Genomic DNA, 20,066 nt, shown 5'->3' with positions numbered 1-20,066 from the left:
CTGTACACTACCCTGCGTCTCCCCCATTGTTGTCCTCCCTCACACTGTACACTACCCTGCGTCTCCCCATTGTTGTCCTCCCTCACACTGTACACTACCCTGTGTCTCCCCATTGTTGTCCTCCCTCACACTGTACACTACCCTGCGTCTCCCCATTGCTAGCCTCCCTCACACTGTACACTACCCTGTGTCTCCCCATTGCTGGCCTCCCTCACACTGTACACTACCCTGTGTCTCCCCCATTGTTGTCCTCCCTCACACTGTACACTACCCTGTGTCTCCCCCATTGTTGTCTTCCCTCACACTGTACACTACCCTGTGTCTCCCCCATGGCTGGCCTCCCTCACACTGTACACTACCCTGTGTCTCCCCCATTGCTGGCCTCCCTCACACTGTACACTACCCTGTGTCTCCCCCATTGTTGTCCTCCCTCACACTGTACACTACCCTGTGTCTCCCCCATTGCTGGCCTCCCTCACACTGTACACTACCCTGTGTCTCCCCATTGTTGTCCTCCCTCACACTGTACACTACCCTGTGTCTCCCCATTGTTGTCCTCCCTCACACTGTACACTACCCTGTGTCTCCCCCATTGCTGGCCTCCCTCACACTGTACACTACCCTGCGTCTCCCCATTGTTGTCCTCCCTCACACTGTACACTACCCTGTGTCTCCCCATTGTTGTCCTCCCTCACACTGTACACTACCCTGCGTCTCCCCATTGTTGTCCTCCCTCACACTGTACACTACCCTGTGTCTCCCCATTGTTGTCCTCCCTCACACTGTACACTACCCTGCGTCTCCCCATTGCTGGCCTCCCTCACACTGTACACTACCCTGTGTCTCCCCCATTGCTGTCCTCCCTCACACTGTACACTACCCTGTGTCTCCCCCATTGCTGCCTCCCTCACACTGTACACTACCCTGCGTCTCCCCCATGTTGTCCTCCCTCACACTGTACACTACCCTGTGTCTCCCCATTGCTGGCCTCCTCACACTGTACACTACCCTGTGTCTCCCCATTGCTGGCCTCCCTCACACTGTACACTACCCTGTGTCTCCCCATTGTTGTCCTCCCTCACACTGTACACTACCCTGTGTCTCCCCATTGTTGTCCTCCCTCACACTGTACACTACCCTGTGTCTCCCCATTGCTAGCCTCCCTCACACTGTACACTACCCTGTGTCTCCCCATTGCTGGCCTCCCTCACACTGTACACTACCCTGTGTCTCCCCCATTGTTGTCCTCCCTCACACTGTACACTACCCTGTGTCTCCCCCATTGTTGTCCTCCCTCACACTGTACACTACCCTGTGTCTCCCCATTGCTAGCCTCCCTCACACTGTACACTACCCTGTGTCTCCCCATTGCTGGCCTCCCTCACACTGTACACTACCCTGTGTCTCCCCATTGCTAGCCTCCCTCACACTGTACACTACCCTGTGTCTCCCCATTGCTGGCCTCCCTCACACTGTACACTACCCTGTGTCTCCCCATTGTTGTCCTCCCTCACACTGTACACTACCCTGGTGTCTCCCCATTGTTGTCCTCCCTCACACTGTACACTACCCTGTGTCTCCCCCATTGCTGGCCTCCCTCACACTGTACACTACCCTGCGTCTCCCCATTGTTGTCCTCCCTCACACTGTACACTACCCTGCGTCTCCCCCATTGTTGTCCTCCCTCACACTGTACACTACCCTGCGTCTCCCCATTGTTGTCCTCCCTCACACTGTACACTACCCTGTGTCTCCCCATTGTTGTCCCCCCTCACACTGTACACTACCCTGCGTCTCCCCATTGCTAGCCTCCCTCACACTGTACACTACCCTGTGTCTCCCCATTGCTGGCCTCCCTCACACTGTACACTACCCTGTGTCTCCCCCATGTTGTCCTCCCTCACACTGTACACTACCCTGTGTCTCCCCCATTGCTGGCCTCCCTCACACTGTACACTACCCTGTGTCTCCCCCATTGCTGGCCTCCCTCACACTGTACACTACCCTGTGTCTCCCCCATTGCTGGCCTCCCTCACACTGTACACTACCCTGTGTCTCCCCCATTGTTGTCCTCCCTCACACTGTACACTACCCTGTGTCTCCCCCATTGCTGGCCTCCCTCACACTGTACACTACCCTGCGTCTCCCCATTGTTGTCCTCCCTCACACTGTACACTACCCTGTGTCTCCCCATTGTTGTCCTCCCTCACACTGTACACTACCCTGTGTCTCCCCCATTGCTGGCCTCCCTCACACTGTACACTACCCTGCGTCTCCCCATTGTTGTCCTCCCTCACACTGTACACTACCCTGTGTCTCCCCATTGTTGTCCTCCCTCACACTGTACACTACCCTGTGTCTCCCCCATTGTTGTCCTCCCTCACACTGTACACTACCCTGCGTCTCCCCATTGTTGTCCTCCCTCACACTGTACACTACCCTGCATCTCCCCATTGTTGTCCTCCCTCACACTGTACACTACCCTGTGTCTCCCCATTGTTGTCCTCCCTCACACTGTACACTACCCTGCGTCTCCCCATTGCTAGCCTCCCTCACACTGTACACTACCCTGCGTCTCCCCCATTGCTGTCCTCCCTCACACTGTACACTACCCTGTGTCTCCCCCATTGCTGGCCTCCCTCACACTGTACACTACCCTGCGTCTCCCCCATTGTTGTCCTCCCTCACACTGTACACTACCCTGTGTCTCCCCATTGTTGTCCTCCCTCACACTGTACACTACCCTGTGTCTCCCCATTGCTGGCCTCCCTCACACTGTACACTACCCTGCGTCTCCCCATTGTTGTCCTCCCTCACACTGTACACTACCCTGTGTCTCCCCATTGTTGTCCTCCCTCACACTGTACACTACCCTGTGTCTCCCCATTGCTAGCCTCCCTCACACTGTACACTACCCTGTGTCTCCCCATTGCTGGCCTCCCTCACACTGTACACTACCCTGTGTCTCCCCCATTGTTGTCCTCCCTCACACTGTACACTACCCTGTGTCTCCCCCATGTTGTCCTCCCTCACACTGTACACTACCCTGTGTCTCCCCATTGCTAGCCTCCCTCACACTGTTACACTACCCTGTGTCTCCCCATTGCTGGCCTCCCTCACACTGTACACTACCCTGTGTCTCCCCATGCTAGCCTCCCTCACACTGTACCACTACCCTGTGTCTCCCCATTGCTGGCCTCCCTCACACTGTACACTACCCTGTGTCTCCCCATTGTTGTCCTCCCTCACACTGTACACTTCCCTGTCTCCCCATTGTTGTCCTCCCTCACACTGTACACTACCCTGTGTCTCCCCCATTGCTGGCCTCCCTCACATGTACACTACCCTGCGTTCCCCATTGTTGTCCTCCCTCACACTGTACAGTACCCTGTGTCTCCCCCATTGTTGTCCTCCCTCACACTGTACACTACCCTGTGTCTCCCCCATTGTTGTCTTCCCTCACACTGTACACTACCCTGTGTCTCCCCCATGGCTGGCCTCCCTCACACTGTACACTACCCTGTGTCTCCCCCATTGCTGGCTCCCTCACTGTACACTACCCTGTGTCTCCCCCATTGTTGTCCTCCATCACATGTTACTACCCTGTGTCTCCCATTGCTGGCCTCCCTCACCCTGTACACTACCCTGCGTCTCCCCATTGTTGTCCTCCCATCAACTGTACACTACCCTGTGTCTCCCCATTGTTGTCCTCCCTCACACTGTACACTACCCTGTGTCTCCCCCATTGTTGTCCTCCCTCACACTGTACACTACCCTGCGTCTCCCCATTGTTGTCCTCCCTCACACTGTACACTACCCTGTGTCTCCCCATTGTTGTCCTCCCTCACACTGTACACTACCCTGTGTCTCCCCATTGTTGTCCTCCCTCACACTGTACACTACCCTGTGTCTCCCCATTGCTGGCCTCCTTCCTGCAGTCCCTCTTGTTTTCAAATCACACTCATATCTGAGTGTATGCAAATTGAATCTAAATTCCACAATAAAAACACATTCCTGTGTCCTCTTCAGGCTTCTTCCTCCCTGATGAGCAGTGCCCCTTCCAGTTGTGGTGTCATACATATGTGTGACAGACGCGCGCACACACGCACACACACATTTATTTTTTTAGGTTTAGGAGGGGAGTGGTGTGGAGACAGGGTTTCATGTGGCTCAGACTGGCCTTGAACTGCTCGTCTTGATGCCCCCTTCCTTTCTAAGAACTAGGATTTCAGACACAAGCCCCTCGGCTGACCTTATTTTTCTAAGTATGCTTATATTGTGTAGCTGTGTGTGCACTTATGTGCTTGGTGGTCAGCGGACAACTAGTTCCAGCTCTCCCCACCATGTGCTGTCAGACACCGTTACCCACTCAGCCATCTTGCCGATCACTAATCCTTGTTTTCTTAATGGAGGCTTTGAAAAGATATGTCCAATTGTGCCAATGTCCAATCTATTGGCTTTATTTTTTTTTTTCTCTTTTGCTGTGCCACATAAAGACTTGGTTGCCACAAATCCAAATATCACCCTGTTTAGAATTTAACTCCCTGACCCTACATGTAGTTTTCATCTACCTTAGAAATTTTTTAGCTGCTGTTTCCTTCAAACTTGTGTCTGTTCCCTTTCCTCTGAGACGAAGTCCTGTTAGAGCCCTGACCCTGAGCCCCAGCCCCTCAACTCTGCACACTGCTCTCAGCTGTTCTTGGCACACTCGTCTCACTCTGTCTTCTACTTCACTGGCGTTACCTTCTTTTTTTAGAGACTTACTGTGTGTGAGTGCCTGCGTGTGCGCGCCTGTGTGTGCGCATGTTTGTGTGCATGTGTGTGCACACGCCCTCAGATGATGCCCTGAACCAGTTACGGATGGCTGTGTGGACTCCATGTCAGCGCTGGGAAGTGAACCCAGGATTTCCCTGCTCTTCCTGACTTCTCGCTGGTCTCTATCTCGTCTGCCCGTCTTCTCATGCAGTTACATTTTTACTGCAGATACACTTTCCAGCTTCAAGTTCCATCTTTAACATTTTTCTACTTACTTGCTCTTTATGATGCTTTCTATTAAATCACTGATCATATTTCTAATTCATCATGTTACACTATTGATTACTGTATTTTATCTTCCTTTTGAGACTGTTGGAGGGCTGAACAGATGGCTCAGTGGGTGAAATCACGTAACATCAATCTTGACAACCAAGTTCTATCCTTTAGGACCCACATGGCGGATGGAGGGCTGTCTCATGCAAGCTGTTCTGACTTCCACACATGCTCATGCACGCATGTGTGAACACATACACATCATATAATTTTTTTAATGTTGGAGATAGGATCTTACTATATAACCCTAGCTGGAGCTTGTTATGTAGACCAAACTGGCTTCAAATTCAGACACCAGCTTTCCCAACTGCTGAAATCAAAGGCATGTACCACCAAGCCCAGCCTTTTTTTTTTTTAAAGACAACGTTATGCTTCGTTCTTGAGGCACTTTTTTTCTGGAATTTGTTTTCCTTTTAAGGGCATTTTACTGGAACAGGAACATAGCTCAGGGACCAACCACTTACCCAGAAATCTCTCAGGTCTGGATTCAAGAAAAGACAGAGGAGGAGAAGAGGGGGTTGGGGACGGGGTGGGGAATAGGGAACAGGGGCGGTGTGGGGGGATAGGGAACAGGGGCGGGGTGGGGGATAGGGAACAGGGGCGGGGGGGGGGGGTTGTTGCTACTGCGCTGGCAATTTTTCAGGTTACAGCTGTCTGCTCATTCTTTGCTTAGTCTCCCATTAAGAACCCTACAGAGAGGTCGGACATGGTGGCCCAGCATTCAGGAGGCAGAGGCAGGCGGATCACCGTGAGTTCAAGGCCAGCCTAGTCTACAAAGTGAGTCCAGGACAGCCAAGGCTACACAGAGAAACCCTGTCTCAAAAAAACAAAACAAAACAAAACAAAGGCCAGACAGAGGCTGCTGCTATCTCTCTCTGTCAACACAGGATTTAAGTAGATAAGCCTCCCCTAGCCTAACCTCAGCTAGAGCAACTTGTATCTGCAGCAACGGAGAGAGCCGGAAGGATCACAGAGCTCGCTCTGTCCCTCTCTGGCTCCAGCACTGCCTGTTACCCACGGCCTAGAAGCAGGTCCTCCCTCTAGCTTGACTATACTTCTAGTTGTCTGTGGTGGGAAAGTGAGCCCATTTTAGCCAGAAGCCGGTCTCTGGTTTTGCTGTACACATTAGTCACAACCTTTGGTATATTATCTAATATATTTATTTCTGTGTGGAAATTCAGCCATATTCTTAAGCCTCCCTCCTTTCTCAGTCTTGTGTTTTACATTTAGCTTAAAATTTAAAAAAGAAATAGGATAAAAGACAATGAGCACCAGAAATGTCCTAAGATAGGCAGAAAAAAATGAAGCAATACCAACATGGATTATTTTGATAATAATGGGAAAGATGCTAATTTTTATTGCATTATTTGTACATTATTGACAAGCTGTCTTGATTAGCAAACTATAAGTTCATTCAAAGGAGCTAATGAAGTTATAACAACTTGTCATCATTGACCAGAATAATCTAAAGCCAGGCATGATGGCACATGCCTATAATTCCAAAAGTTCAAGGCCAGCCTGGCTACAGTACTGATCAGATTTTTGTCAACCTGACACAAAGCTAGGGCCATTTGGGAAGAGGAAGGAAGCCTCAGTAGAGAAAAATACCGCCTTCAAGTTGGAGGAACAGTGTCTTGATTAATGGCAAAGTGCCTCCATGGGGCTGATGGTCCTGGGTTGTGTTTAAAAAGCAGCGTGAGGGAGCTGGAGAGATGGCTTAGCACTGGCTGCTCTTCCAGAGGTCCTAAGTTCAATTCCTAGCAACCACATGGTGGCTCACAACCATCTGTAACAGAATGTGAATCCCTCTTCTGGTGTGCATGAAGACAGAACACAGAATACTTAAAAAATATTGAAAACAACAACACCAGCAAAGCAGCATGAGCAAGCCCTGAGGAACAAGGCTGCACGCAGCACTCCTCCATTCCTTCATCTGTAGTTCCTGCCCTGGCTTGCTTCTCAGGACTGCAGCCTATACCCTTTCCTCGCCAAGTTGTTTTGGTCAGTTTATCACAGTAACAGAAACCTAACCAAGACAGCTACATAGCAAAACTGATTTCAAACTCTTAATATCTCACATAGTGATGCTTTAGACAGACTGTATCTAAGCACACACTGTTACTATTTACACCTCCCACTCCCACCGCCAGGTCTCCCTATACTTCCCATACGGATCTTAAAATGTAAAATGCCTGGGCTCAAGCAGACGCTCCACCTCAGCTTCCCAGGTAGCTGGGAATAAGGTGTGGACCACCCAATCTGGCTCTGCTCTGTGTGTGTGTGTGTGTGTGTGTGTGTGTGTGTGTGTGTGTGTGTGTGTGAGAGAGAGAGAGAGAGAGAGAGAGAGAGAGAGAGAGAGAGAGTGTGTGTGTGTGTGTGCAGATCACACTTAGGGCCTCACATGTGCTAGCCATGCACTCTAGCACCAGCTACATTCCCAGCCTACCAGCTGTCTTTACCTTTAAAGACCAGAAACATGCCCCTGTCACAACAGTTGAAGAAGTTGAAAAGTTCAAACTAAACAGCATCACAACAAAGAAAACTGAGAGCCTGGCAAATGGCCCAGCAGTAAAGACACTAGATCCCCAGAACCAATGTAAAGGTGGAAGGGAGGAAACAGACTCCACAAAGCTGTCCTCCGGCCTCACAAATGCCCTGTGGGAAGCACGCACCGGCGCAGAGGTAAAGGGAAGAAGGAGGATGGAGAGAGAGAGTCAGGACTCCACCCCTGGAGATAATGCAACAGGAAAGGCACAGCTACATTAGGCTAGTATTACAACAGCTGCATGTGCCGCACGAGATCAAAGCTGGCCTACAGCAGCTTCATCCCAATGTGAGTCACAACTCAAGGAGACTCTAACCAGCTCCAGGAAGCACAAGCACCGCAAGGACCGCATAACGTCATGGAAGCTAATCTCAGTTCTGCTCATCACTGCACATAAAAGGGAAGGAGGGGACCAGTGAGACAGATGGTAGCTGCTGAGTTCTATCTCCCTGTGGAAGGGGAGTCAACTCTTGCTCACATGCACACCATGGCATACATGCATTCAACACACACATCATGAACACAGTAATAATAAACTAAAGTAAATAATTTAAAAATTAATTTTAAAAAATCCTACAAACAAATCAGATTATCAGATGTCAGAACCACTGTATCAAAAAAAAAAAAAAAAAAAGGTATTCCCATGATGACAGAGTGAGTTTAATGCTATAAGAGATAGAAAATTATGTAATAAAAGAAAGCTGGGCATAGTGGCGCACACCTTTAATCCCAGCACTTGGGAAGCAGAGGCAGGCAGATGACTCAGTTTGAAGCCTGCTGGTTTAAATAGTGAGTTCCAGGACAGTCAGAGCTACAAAGATAAACGGTGTCTCCAAAAGAAAAGTAAAAAGTTTTAGCTAGGCTGTGACAGCACAGGCCTTTAATGCCAGCACTTCAGGAGGCAGAGGCAGGTGGATCTCTGTAAATTTGAGGCCAGCCTGGTCTACAAAGTGAGTTCCAGGATTGCCAGCAATACACACAGAGAAACCCTGTCTCCCAAAAAACAAAAGCAAAATCACCAATGCGCATAAAATAAAAATAAATAAATATAATAGGTTTGTGTGTGCGTGTGTGCATGCACGAGTGCGTGCATAGTCATGCGTATCAGGTGTGATGGTACATGCCTATAATCTCAGCACTAGAGAAGCTGAAGCAGAAGGATCTAGAACTCAGGCCTGGGCAACACAGTGAGTGCCTGTCTTGAATGTGTGTGTGTGCACTGGGGGGGGGGGGGGATAGATGAATTTAACAGGGACAGAATATAAACCACTTTGCACGTCGTATGTACAAGCTACAGACAGCTTTGTGCCCACACTGTTTTCTCTCCAGGTAACAGAAAGCTGAGTAACTCATTACACACATGCACCGAGTTCTGGCACCCACTTGGAATGAAATTTGAATCTGCCCATCATGCTTAGCTGCATTTTTTCCTGCCTTATCCTGACAGCCTTCCTGTATCCTCCTTTTCCACCTTAACCTCAAGCCTGCCCTTAGTTCCCTTTCCCAGTCTGCCTCTACTCAGTCCACACTGCACAAAGTACTCTCTGACTATAAACCCATCCAAGCCATTTTCTCGACCAAGCCATCTACCCACCAAATGCGTCAACATCCACCCAAGCACATCTGTCTCAATCCATGTCCACTGGGCCCAAGTAAACACTCTAACGGCACTAAGGCAGACAGGGATCTTACGTCTAGTGTCTTATTAACTAGTAATTTTTTTCAATTTAAGATCTTATTCATCTCAAGTCCCTAGAACTATGGTTGCCTCTGGGAAGCAAAACAAATGTAATGTAGTCCTGTCATCAAGGAACTTCCAAAGATGGCCACAGAGATCTACAAAAAGGCAGGCAAATGTATGTAGGTAAAGAGACACAGTATGAGGGGCAGGCCCGTGCAGGGGCCAAGACAGGAGAACCACCTCAATACAATGCATTAGCAGCACACAGGCACAAAGCAAATGCAAAGGAAAGCCTGGGTCCAAAGCTCTGATACTGTTTAATTATCTGTGTTTAATTACATCTCTTACCTATGGCAATTTGAAGGATAGAATTATTCTACCACACTGATTTAAATGCACAGATCGGCTAGCGCTGCTTCAGTGAATGCAGTAGAAGATAAAGCTCCATCAGGAGCAACTACAAAACACAGGACAGCACCCAGGAAGTACCCCAGCCCTGAGCTGAGTGCTTTCAAGAAACCAACACTGTAGTCCAGTTGCGGTGCATGGACCTATAGTCCCAGCACTTGGCAAACAGAGGCAGCAAGTTTGAGGGCAGCCTGAAAGACAATCACAAGGCCCAGGGCAGCCAGAAGGATACACAGTAAGACCTTGTCTTAAAAGGCAGGCAGGCAGGCAGGCAGGCAGGCAGGCAGGCCACTTTACTCTGCAACGCACTCATCTCTAAAGTAACTGAATCCATGTGAACTAAGGCTGGAAAATGGTCTAGATGCACAATGACGTCCTTTTTGGCCCTTGAAATTACCATCCGCCTTCCAGGTCCAAGGACTCACATCTGGAGGAGCCGTGACACGTCTCAGTGGGGAGGGCACCTGACACCAAGCCTGAACCCAACTCCCAGGACCTACATGGTGGAGAGGACTGAACCCACACATTTAAGTTGTATGATGACCTACACAAGAGCACTGTGGCACATGCACACACAGGCACACATACACACTAAATACACATCTTTAAAAGTCAGGCACTACTGTGAGGACATATGTGGCGGTGGTGAATCTGTGTAGATTCTTTCCTTCTCATTCTTCCCTAAAGCAGAACAACTATTCACACACATGCTCGTCGCCTCAGGTCAACACTGAGATGGTTTAGAGTGCACGGGGCATGTGTGTAGCTACATGGAGACCCTCGGCCACTTGATAGAGAACACTGAGGCATCTTTGATTTTGACATCATCAGGAAAGAGGGGAGATGCTGAAGGAAGTCCTTGGACACTAAAGACAACCAAGCTTGCTACAGCAGCTTATTCCATCAGGCACAGAAAAAAGTGTGCTGAGGTGACAGTGGGCAGCCCTCCAAATAGCACTCCCACCTTTACAGAGGTGACCGAGATGAGACAGTTATCACAAGCCACTTGTTTTAAAGCTGTCACATCTTGCCACCACAACATCATTAGTACTATACAGATAAATGTCACCCTTCACAGCGGAAGCATCTCAGTTATGGCTGTGGGAGGGGCCTACTCCTAGTTTGTTTGTTTCTAGCAACTAAAGGAAGAACTTTAGTTTCACTATTTCCAGGATTCATATGAGATCTTAGAATTGTCAGACCATAGATCATCAATAAATACATCTTAATTTTTTCAAGTTATTTTTTTTCCCTTTTGTTTTTTTTTGTTGTTGTTGTTTGGTTTTTTCAAGATAGGGTATCTCTGTGTAGCCAGGGCTATCCTGAACTCACTTTGTAGACCAGGCTGGCCTTGAACTCACAGAGGTCCACCTGCTTCTGCCTTTCCAAGTGCTGGTATTACAGGCATGCGCCACAGCTTCAAGTTTTATTTTTAAGTGAAACAATATTTATTAAAGTATCTTCAGTATATTTAAATGAAAGAAAATAATCATTAATCAGCTTAGTTCATAAATGGCTGTATCGGTCACCCCAGTTGTCAAGAAATAGATTTCTAAAGAGAGCCTGCTTTCATGCAGGTGCCTATCAAACACGTGGGAAGAAGCAAATGGTACTGTAGCTACCAAGTGCACTAACGTCTCCAATGTACTCAAAACCCACTCCTTGGAGCTGGGGAAGATAGCTTTGTTGGCATGGTGCTCACCCAGGAAGCCTGAAGCCTTGCGTTCTATCCCCAACACCACGTAAACTGTGGGTAGGGGTACTTACCTGTATTCCTAGTGCTTGGGAGATAAGGGCTGGAAGATCCAAAGTTCAAGCCATCCTTGGTTTACAGTTCTAGATGAGGCCAGCCTAGGTTACATAAGACTCTTTCAAGAAGAACAGGGCTGGAGAGATGGCTCAGCAGTTAAGAGCACTGGCTGCTCTTCCAGGGGTCCTGAGTTCAATTCCCAGCAACCACATGGTGGCTCACAACCATCTATAATGTGATCTGATGCCTCTTCTGGCCTGCAGGTGAACACGCAGATACAGCACTCGCATACATTAAATAAATCTTTACAAAAAGAAAAAAGAGGCGGGTGGTGGTGGCACACACCTTTAATCCCAGCACTTGGGAGGCAGAGGCAGGTGGATCTCTGAGTTCGAGGCCAGCCAGGTCTACAACATGAGTCTAAGACAGCCAAGGCTACACAGAGAAACCCTGTGTCATAAAATTAAAAAAAGAAGAAAAAAAAAAGAAAGAATAAAAGCACATCGCTATACAAACTATAATATTGGAAAGTACCTAGTAATGTCTGGTAAAGCTATTATACTTGAATTGGCATACTGGCCAACATCTGCAGTATGTCTGTCACTGAGAGCCATAAGCTAGAACTCTCTCAGCCTGGGAAGGTGGCTTGCCTTTGGAGTCTCGGCATCTAGGAGGCAGAAGGTAGAGTGTGAAGCTAGCTTGGACTTTACAGGGAGCACCAGACAGTGTGAAACCCTAGTTCACAAAACAAAAATCGTAGGGCCAAGGAGATGGCTCAGTGGGTAAGAGCCCTCACTGTACAGCTTGGTGATCCAAGTTCTATCCCAGAACCTAAGTAAAAAGACAGCTTGGGTGGCACACAACTGTAATCCCAGCATGTCATATATAGATGAGAAGCAGAGAGAGGAGAAGCGACTCCTCCAAGTTGTCTTCTGACCTCCACAAAAACCTCATAACCCCCTGCGCCCAGCTGTAATGCCAACTTTCTTTGGAGATGGTCCTTTACAATCCTGACTGGATCACAATGCACTCTGATGTAAGAGGATCTCTCCGATAGAACACATTCGAGTCTGAAATTCAAGTTAAAGGCTTAAAAGCGTGGCTAGGGATATGGCTAAGCTGTAAAGTGCTGGGATTAAAGGCATGTGCCACCACGCCTGGCTTCATCTGAGTCTTTTACTGCTCCAAGGACAACACATATTGAATCATGAGTAATAAAAAGCACTTCAGAGGCTGGAGAGATGGCTCAGAGGTTAAGAGCAACATCTGCTCTTCCAAAGGTCCCGAGTTCAATTCCCAGCAACCACATGGTGGCTTACAACCACCTGTAATGAGATCTGGTACCTTCTTGTGGTGGGCAGGCACACATGTGGACAGAATACTGTATAAATAATAAAATAAATCTTAAAAAAAAAGAAAAGTACTTCAATCTGCTAAACAATTTGGTGCTAAATTCCTTTAGAGCAGAGCACAGTTAATGAAGATATAAATATGTCCGATAACATAGCTATTAACTACACTTTCTGGGCCTGGCAGAAACCTATTTAAGTTTTTCATACAATTAATTAGAAATATTAATACATACTTTTTGCAGTTAATAGTTAAGATCCATTAAACAAAAACTGAATTCAAAGAAGTATCACTCTTATTTTCCGTGTCTTCAACACTGAGTATTTGCCCAAGTATGTATTGATAACACACGCTTGCCTGTCTCCTTGAGAAATCCAGTTGTCCCAGTGTGAGGATTTCTATTCAGAACTTGGTGGGTGAGTCTAACTATGGGACAGGCCTGCCTAAAACGCCACAAGCATACGGCTCAGAAGCACTGAACTAGTCCAAGCTGAATGGTGAAGTTAACAGGACAGGGGCTGTGTCAGCAGTAAGAGCACTTCCTGCTTTTGCAGAACCAGGTTCAGTTCCTAACACTCGCCTGGTGGCTCACAACCACCAGTAACTCCCGTTCCAGGGGGCTCCAATACCCTTTTCTGGCTTCCACAGGCACCAGGCAAATGTGGTATATAAAACATTTGGGCATGGTGGTGCACTTGGGAGGTAACGGCAGGTGGATCTCTGTGAGTTTGAGGCCAGCCTGGTCTACAAAGAGAGTTCCAGGACAGCCAAGGCTAGACAGAGACACCCTGTCTCAAAAAACCAAAAATCAAAACCATACATGCAGACAAAACATTCATACACATAAATAACTTATTTTTAGAAGTTAATATACCACTTAGCTTATAAGCTTATAAATAACTTCCTATTCATTCAATCTGCTTTAAGCGCTTAGGAAATGCCTGCCTCCTCCCCCTCCCCTACATGTTTCAGACACTTTAGTCCCTTTGCCTCCCAAGAGCTGAGATTAAAGGACTGCATTACAACCGGCGTCAGCCTCTTTCTAAAGAATGCCAGTTTTAAATCGGGTGTGGTGGCGCACGCCTTTAATCCCAGCACTCGGGAGGCAGAGGCAGGCGGATCGCTGTGAGTTCAAGGCCAGCCTGGTCTACAAAGTGAGTCTAGGACAACCGAGGCTACACAGGGAAACCCTGTCTCGAAAAACCAAAAAAAAGAATGCCAGTTTTGCACCAACCCAACGTTCTACGATCAAATGCACATGTTTTTCACTTTAGATCCACAGCTAATGAACATCTTCTGTAACATCAGCACCTCTCCTCCACTGACTACTTGACTCAGTTCGTCACCTGATAAATGTATGGCACATGTGCACAACAGAATATTGTTACAAATCCATTCCCACTGGAGAATGCTGAATACTAATCCGGATCGACGGTGAAAGATGAGCCCAGCGATGCATGTCTGCAACACTGATACTCGAGAGGCAGAGGCAGGGGGATCAGGACTTCAGGGCTGCCCTTGGCCATGTGTGACCTTACCTCAAAACAAAAAGAAAAAAAAATCTCAGACCACCTTGGTTTAAGGCCTCAGCTCTTTCCAAGAACATCACACTAATGCTGACTTAAAAATATTGATGATAGCAAGGCATGGTGCTGCAAACCTTTAGTTCCAGCTCTCAGAGGCAAAGGCAGGCAGATCTCTGAGAGTTTGAAGCCAGCCTGGTCTACAAAATGAAATTTCATGACAGCTAGGGACCCTGTCTCAAGAGGGGGAAAAAAAAAAAATTGATGAAATGGAATCAAATGCAAGTATTTGCAGCTAAAATGAAATATAGCTCCACATCCAAACAGTGACAACAATGCACCCACAGACAGATTACAATCTGTACAAAGATAAACTATAAAAGGCACTGAGTCAAAACTGTTGCTATGCCTAAGCAAAATCAAGTACAAAAGAAGGGGAGAGGCTTACACCTGTGTCCCAGCACTGGGAGGCGGGAGAGAAGACCGGGTAGCCCTAGGCCAGCCTGGGCTGCAGGAGGCGTAAGAACGTGTGGACGTGGAGGCCTTTGCCAGGTTCAGTGTGGCGTGCTAGTCTAAGGGACATGTGGACGGCGGAGGCCCTTTGCCAGGTCCACTGTGGCTAGTCCTGCAGTCTTGCTCTTGACCAATGGACATTACTCCACAAGCGGCAAGAATCACAGAATCCAGTTTCTGAAGCCCACAAGTTTTAGGTTAAAAACAACAAAACTCAACTAACATAAACGAGGATGCTGAGATTTATAGACACGCTAGGCAGTGTAGGCCAGCTTGGCCTATAGAGCGAGTTCCAGGTCAGCCAGGACTATACAAAGAAACCCTGTTGTCTCAAAAAAAAAAAAAAAAAGTATGAACAGGCACACAAATACATTCACCACACGTGCCAGGACTCAAGGTGCAAAGGCAGGCAGATCTCTGAGTTCAAAGCCAGCCTCAAAGCCAGCCTGGTCTACACAATGAGTTCCAGGACAGCCAGGGAGTCCTAGTGACCCTGTCATAATAAAGTAAAATAAAGCCCTGCTGCTTTAAATGCAGTTACAGCAGCCACCTTGCTCTCAACATTCAGGATGCAGAGGACTATTTCCTGAGATCTAATCTGGTAGCTACAAAGCAACCAGAAGGGAAAAGGATCCTGTAGTTCTGAGCCGAAAACCCGAGGCTCCAACTTCAGCACAACTGTGGCTCACTTGTCGCCAAAGGGCTGTGACTGACGCCTTCAGCTCACGCTGCAGCTCCCCAGCACACAGAAGCCCACACCACACTCACAGAAACGCACTTCTGCGGTTCTCCAGAGTTTTGCTACGCAGCCCTGGCTGACCGGCAACTCATTATATATGCCAGACTGGCTCAAACTTAGGGAATTCCCCTGCCTCCACCTCCCCAGTACTAGAATTACAAGTGTGTACCACACACAGCTTATAGAAGCAGCCCCCCCCCCCCACCTCTTTCTTTCCCTGCTCCTCCTCTTGTTATTGTTATTTTCAGGCAAGGATTCTATGTGCAACCACACTGGCTGTCCTGGAACTCACTCTGTAAACCAGGCTGGCCTTGAACTCACAAAGATTCACCTACCTCTGCCTCCCAAGTGCTGGTATTAAAGGCATGTGTCACACTAGGCCCAGAAGCAGTTTCTTAAAAAAAAAAAGGGGGGGGGGATTTATTTATTTTATGTGTATGACTGCTTTATCCGCATGTACAGAGGAGGGCATCAGATCTCAGTATAGATGGCTTTAAGCCACCATGTGGTTGCTGGGAATTGAACTCAGGACCTCTGGAAGAGCAGTCAGTGCTCTTAACCGCGGAGCCACCTCTCCAGCCCTCAGAAGCAGTTTCTAAAGCGCAAACTGCAACTGCAGAATCTCTGAGGCTGTCCTAACTAGCTGAGCTTCACCAAAAGCTTTGACCCAACGGCATCACACACCTCAAAACCCTTATCCTTCCCTCTACACGTGGCCATGCTTACAACACAGGTAACAGCAAGAATTCGTCTGAGGTTAAAAACAAAAAACAAAAAAACAAAAAATGAAAGTTTCGCCGGGCATGGTGGCTCACGCCTTTAATCCCAGCACTCGGGAGGCAGAGGCAGGTGGATCCCTGTGAGTTCGAGGCCAGCCTGGTCTACAAAGTGAGTTCAGGACAGCCAAGGCTACACAGAGAGACCCTGTCTCAAAAAACAAAAAACAAAACAAAACAAAAAAAATGGAAGTTTGGCTTCTCTGCTTCTAGTCCCAAGAGTCTAAACGGGTTCCTATCTATACAATGAATAGTGTTTTCAGCTACTGTCCTTCAAAGAGCCCGGAGAACAAAAGAAAGATGAAATGGGGCAACAGACGACACCACAAAGGATAAATGAGAAAGACTACACATTTTGGCAAGAGTCTCCTCCAACTGACTTCAGGACACTCCAGCCGCCACTGTGCACTTCAGGTCTCCGCACAGCTCTGGGGTAACTACCTCGGGACAGGGCAAGTGGACTGTAACCTTTCTCTCGCTTCGCCCTGAATCCCTCCGTGCGGAGAGGGTGCCTCCAAACCCCTCAGCAGCCTGCAGGACTTGTGTCCCCCTGAGCTGGTCTCTGTGACTTTTGCCACCTTTCGTTATCTTCACAAAACTCTTTCTTCTAAGGCCACGGTCTGACTCTCTCCAGTGCCTATAACCCTCACTGGTCCTCACCTCCTGCACAGTCTGACTCCAGCTGTCCCCACACGTATGCATCTTTGCCTGCTGTCCATTCCCTGCTGCCATACCTTTCTTACTCCAGGCCCCCTGCAATTTCTAGAAATGTGTATTCTTCCTCTCATATCCAGGCCTTGGAAAACTCTGCTCCCTCAGCTTGGATTTTTTTTTTTTTTTTCACTCCAGCCTGCTCGTCCCCTTTTCACACAATCCACTTTTCAGGCCTTAGGTCAACTCACACCCTCAGCAAAGCCTTCTCTGAGTCTTCCACAAAGGTCATATTCCTGAACACCTCTGTACCACCCTATTGCTCTTTCAGAGCACATATAGCCTTGTATTAACATTTTTCTTTTTTGAGACACAGTCTCACTATTTAGCTCTGCCTAGCCTCCCAAGTGCTAGGATTCAATGTGTGTGCTGCCACACACCCCTGTCTATCATTAAAGCCTATCTCCTCCATATTTGTCTGTAAGTTCTGTGAGAGCAGAGACCCTGTCTGCTTCTCACGCCTTAGCGCCCCCATAGTATCGAGCATGCACTATGAGCAAGTACCACTAGACCTCAAAACTATTGCCACTTTCACACAGTGCAGCCTACTACAAACCTGGCCTTTGGCATCCCTAAAACATTGTCTTCTCTCTCATCTGGCCCTCAAATAATGGGGCTTTCCCCGACTAGAAAGTTCTGGATTCTCTCCAATCCCAGTGACTTGCCAAGACCTAAATTCAAGTTTTCTTTCCTCCAAGATACTTTTTTGTTTTACTTTTAATTAATGTGCATTGGTATGAAGGTGTCAGATCTTTGAGTTATAGACAGTTTTAAGCTACCATGTGGGTGCTGGGAATTGAACCCAGGTCCTTTAGAAGAGCAGGCAGTGCTCTTAACCACTGAGCCATCTCTCCAGCTCCTCCAAGATACTTTTGTCCGCTTTCTTTTTTTTACTAGTTCCGTATAACCTCATCTTTCCCCTGTGACTTATTTTACCATCATCAGTGTGAACTTCTAGGGCTGGGCTATCCACACCCCATCACTCCATTCCCAGGGCAGCACTAATTACTAACCAGACAATTCCCCCTCCCCTCCCCGCTCCCTCCCCCCACGTTACATTTTTTTTCCTCTGAAAAGAATACTAGCTTCCCTGTTGTGTCTCATAGGTGATTCAATTTGCCTTATAAGAGACTCTGCCCGCAAGTTCCTTTTCAGGGGTTTTTGCTTAGACAACCCCCCCCCCCATTCTAGTGAAATGGTTTTTGCTGCCTGTATTCCTGTTCCGTCCACTGCCTACAATGACCCTGTGTCCTCTATGACTTCTCCCCTGCCTGCAGTAGGTACCTCTTCGGCCCTGAAAACTGGCAATCCCTCTACTCATATACAGACAAGAACGCCCAGTGGAGACTGCACATACACACACCAGCCCAGATCCCCATCCGCGCCATTCTAGCACGGTCCACCCTATCACAAGTGACCAGGGCACGCTGGGACTCCCACCCAAGAAGGAGGGCCCTAGTGTATTATACTTCTTCCTTCTGCCACTGAGTTCCCCGCCAGGGACCCTTCCCCTTCCTTCTTCCAAAGACACCAACCCTAGGCCCCGAGATGCGGAGAAGCGGCGCCCAGGGCGGCTGCAGCTCCGACGCCACAGTCTAGGCCCCCGCGCCCGCCCCCATCCTTCCCCGGCGGCCACTGCAGCGCCAGGCTCCGGGCTGGACTGTCGCTCACTGACCCGGGAAGGTGTCGCAGGAGGCGGTGGCGGCGGTGGCGGCGGTGGCGGCGGCGGCAGCGGCGACAGGTGCGGAGGCAGGAAGCCTGGCAGACGTTTAACCGCTCAGCGCTCCATCCCTCCCGGACCTAAGCTCTGGCCTCTCGGCTTCCTCGACCCCTGCGCCCACAGCAAGTCACGTGCCAGCCGGAGCAATCAGCTGACCGCGGCGCACGCCGCTCCGCCTACGCGCGCGCGCAGCTGTGCGCGCAAGCCCGACGCGGCCCGGCCTCCGGGGTGGGCGGGGCTAAAAAGAGCCCCGAGCGGACTTCCGGGTGGGCGGGGCCCGCCGCTCCTCTAAGTGCACCTGCACAGGCTCGCCGGCCAGCTGGCAACATCCCCCGTCTCCCCCTTGCCCCCCCCACCCCGCTCACCCTAAAGTCGACCACCACAGGTTTCTGCGATTCAGACGCCCCCAACCTCCTGTAGCGACTTTTCCACTGCAAGTTTTGACAGTCCAGTTTTCGGGGGAAATCTTTCTAATAGTTCACTTTAGCGGAGTAACAGTTTTCATCCAATCTGGTACCACCTTGTTCCATAAAACGTTCAGGTTTAGTTATTGCACAGCGAACACTGTTGATCTGCTTTTTGGGGGGGGATTAGTCAGTGGGTGATCCCTTGTCAGGACGTCCATATCTGGTTTAGGGGCACCAAAATGGATACAGGAAGTCAAGGAAGGTTTCAGGACAGAGGCTTGGTCAGGGAAACCATCAGCCTTGGGTTCCAGAGGAGAATATACCAAGCTGTTCTCCCAAACCATGCACATCTCATTGCTTGGGAAGTTAGGTGGTACATATCTCAGAATTTTATAAACTCGGGGGTTGGAGTGTTTTCTATTTTAATCGTTTTTAACTTTACAGCTTAGCAAAGTGAAGACCCAGAGTTCATGGAGCTGTTTGCACAAAGGACTGTCCCTCCTGACACTAAGTCCCGCCTGTCCTCACTAGCGTGTGCAATAATAGATTCTCATTGTCAGCTTGACTGGCTTTAGGATTGCCGAGGAGGCAAGCCTCTGGGTGTGCTTTTGAGGGAATTTCCTGACAGGTTGAACTTAGACACTGCTGTGTATGAACAGCACCATCCTGTGGGCTGGGGGCCAACACAGAATTTTGTTTTCAAGGCCTGGGGAGATGGCTCCCAGGTTAAGAACACATACGGCTCTTGTAGAGTATCTGAATCCCGTTACCCGCACCCACACCGAGTGTCGATGACTCCAGCTACCCCCAGGGGATCCGATGGCTTCGTCTGGCCTCCTCCAGAACCTGTGATCA

At 48.9% G+C, this 20,066-nt stretch overlaps 1 protein-coding gene across 1 annotated transcript in view; it reads right to left on the bottom strand.

Moving 5' to 3' along the window:
• Positions 1 to 18,969, bottom strand: part of Atp6v1c1 (ATPase H+ transporting V1 subunit C1) — a 47,159-nt gene extending 28,190 nt beyond the window's left edge. Inside the window, exon 1 of the mRNA XM_051159493.1 lies at positions 18,760 to 18,969. The gene's annotated coding sequence lies outside the window, so the exon portion shown is untranslated. The remainder of the gene's footprint in view (positions 1 to 18,759) is intronic.
• Positions 18,970 to 20,066: the final 1,097 nt, after the last annotated feature.

Source organism: Acomys russatus, chromosome 17 (genome assembly GCF_903995435.1).
Source record: "Acomys russatus chromosome 17, mAcoRus1.1, whole genome shotgun sequence".
In the NCBI taxonomy this organism is placed as follows: Eukaryota; Metazoa; Chordata; class Mammalia; order Rodentia; family Muridae; genus Acomys; species Acomys russatus.
This window is presented reverse-complemented; position numbering and strand designations above follow the sequence as displayed.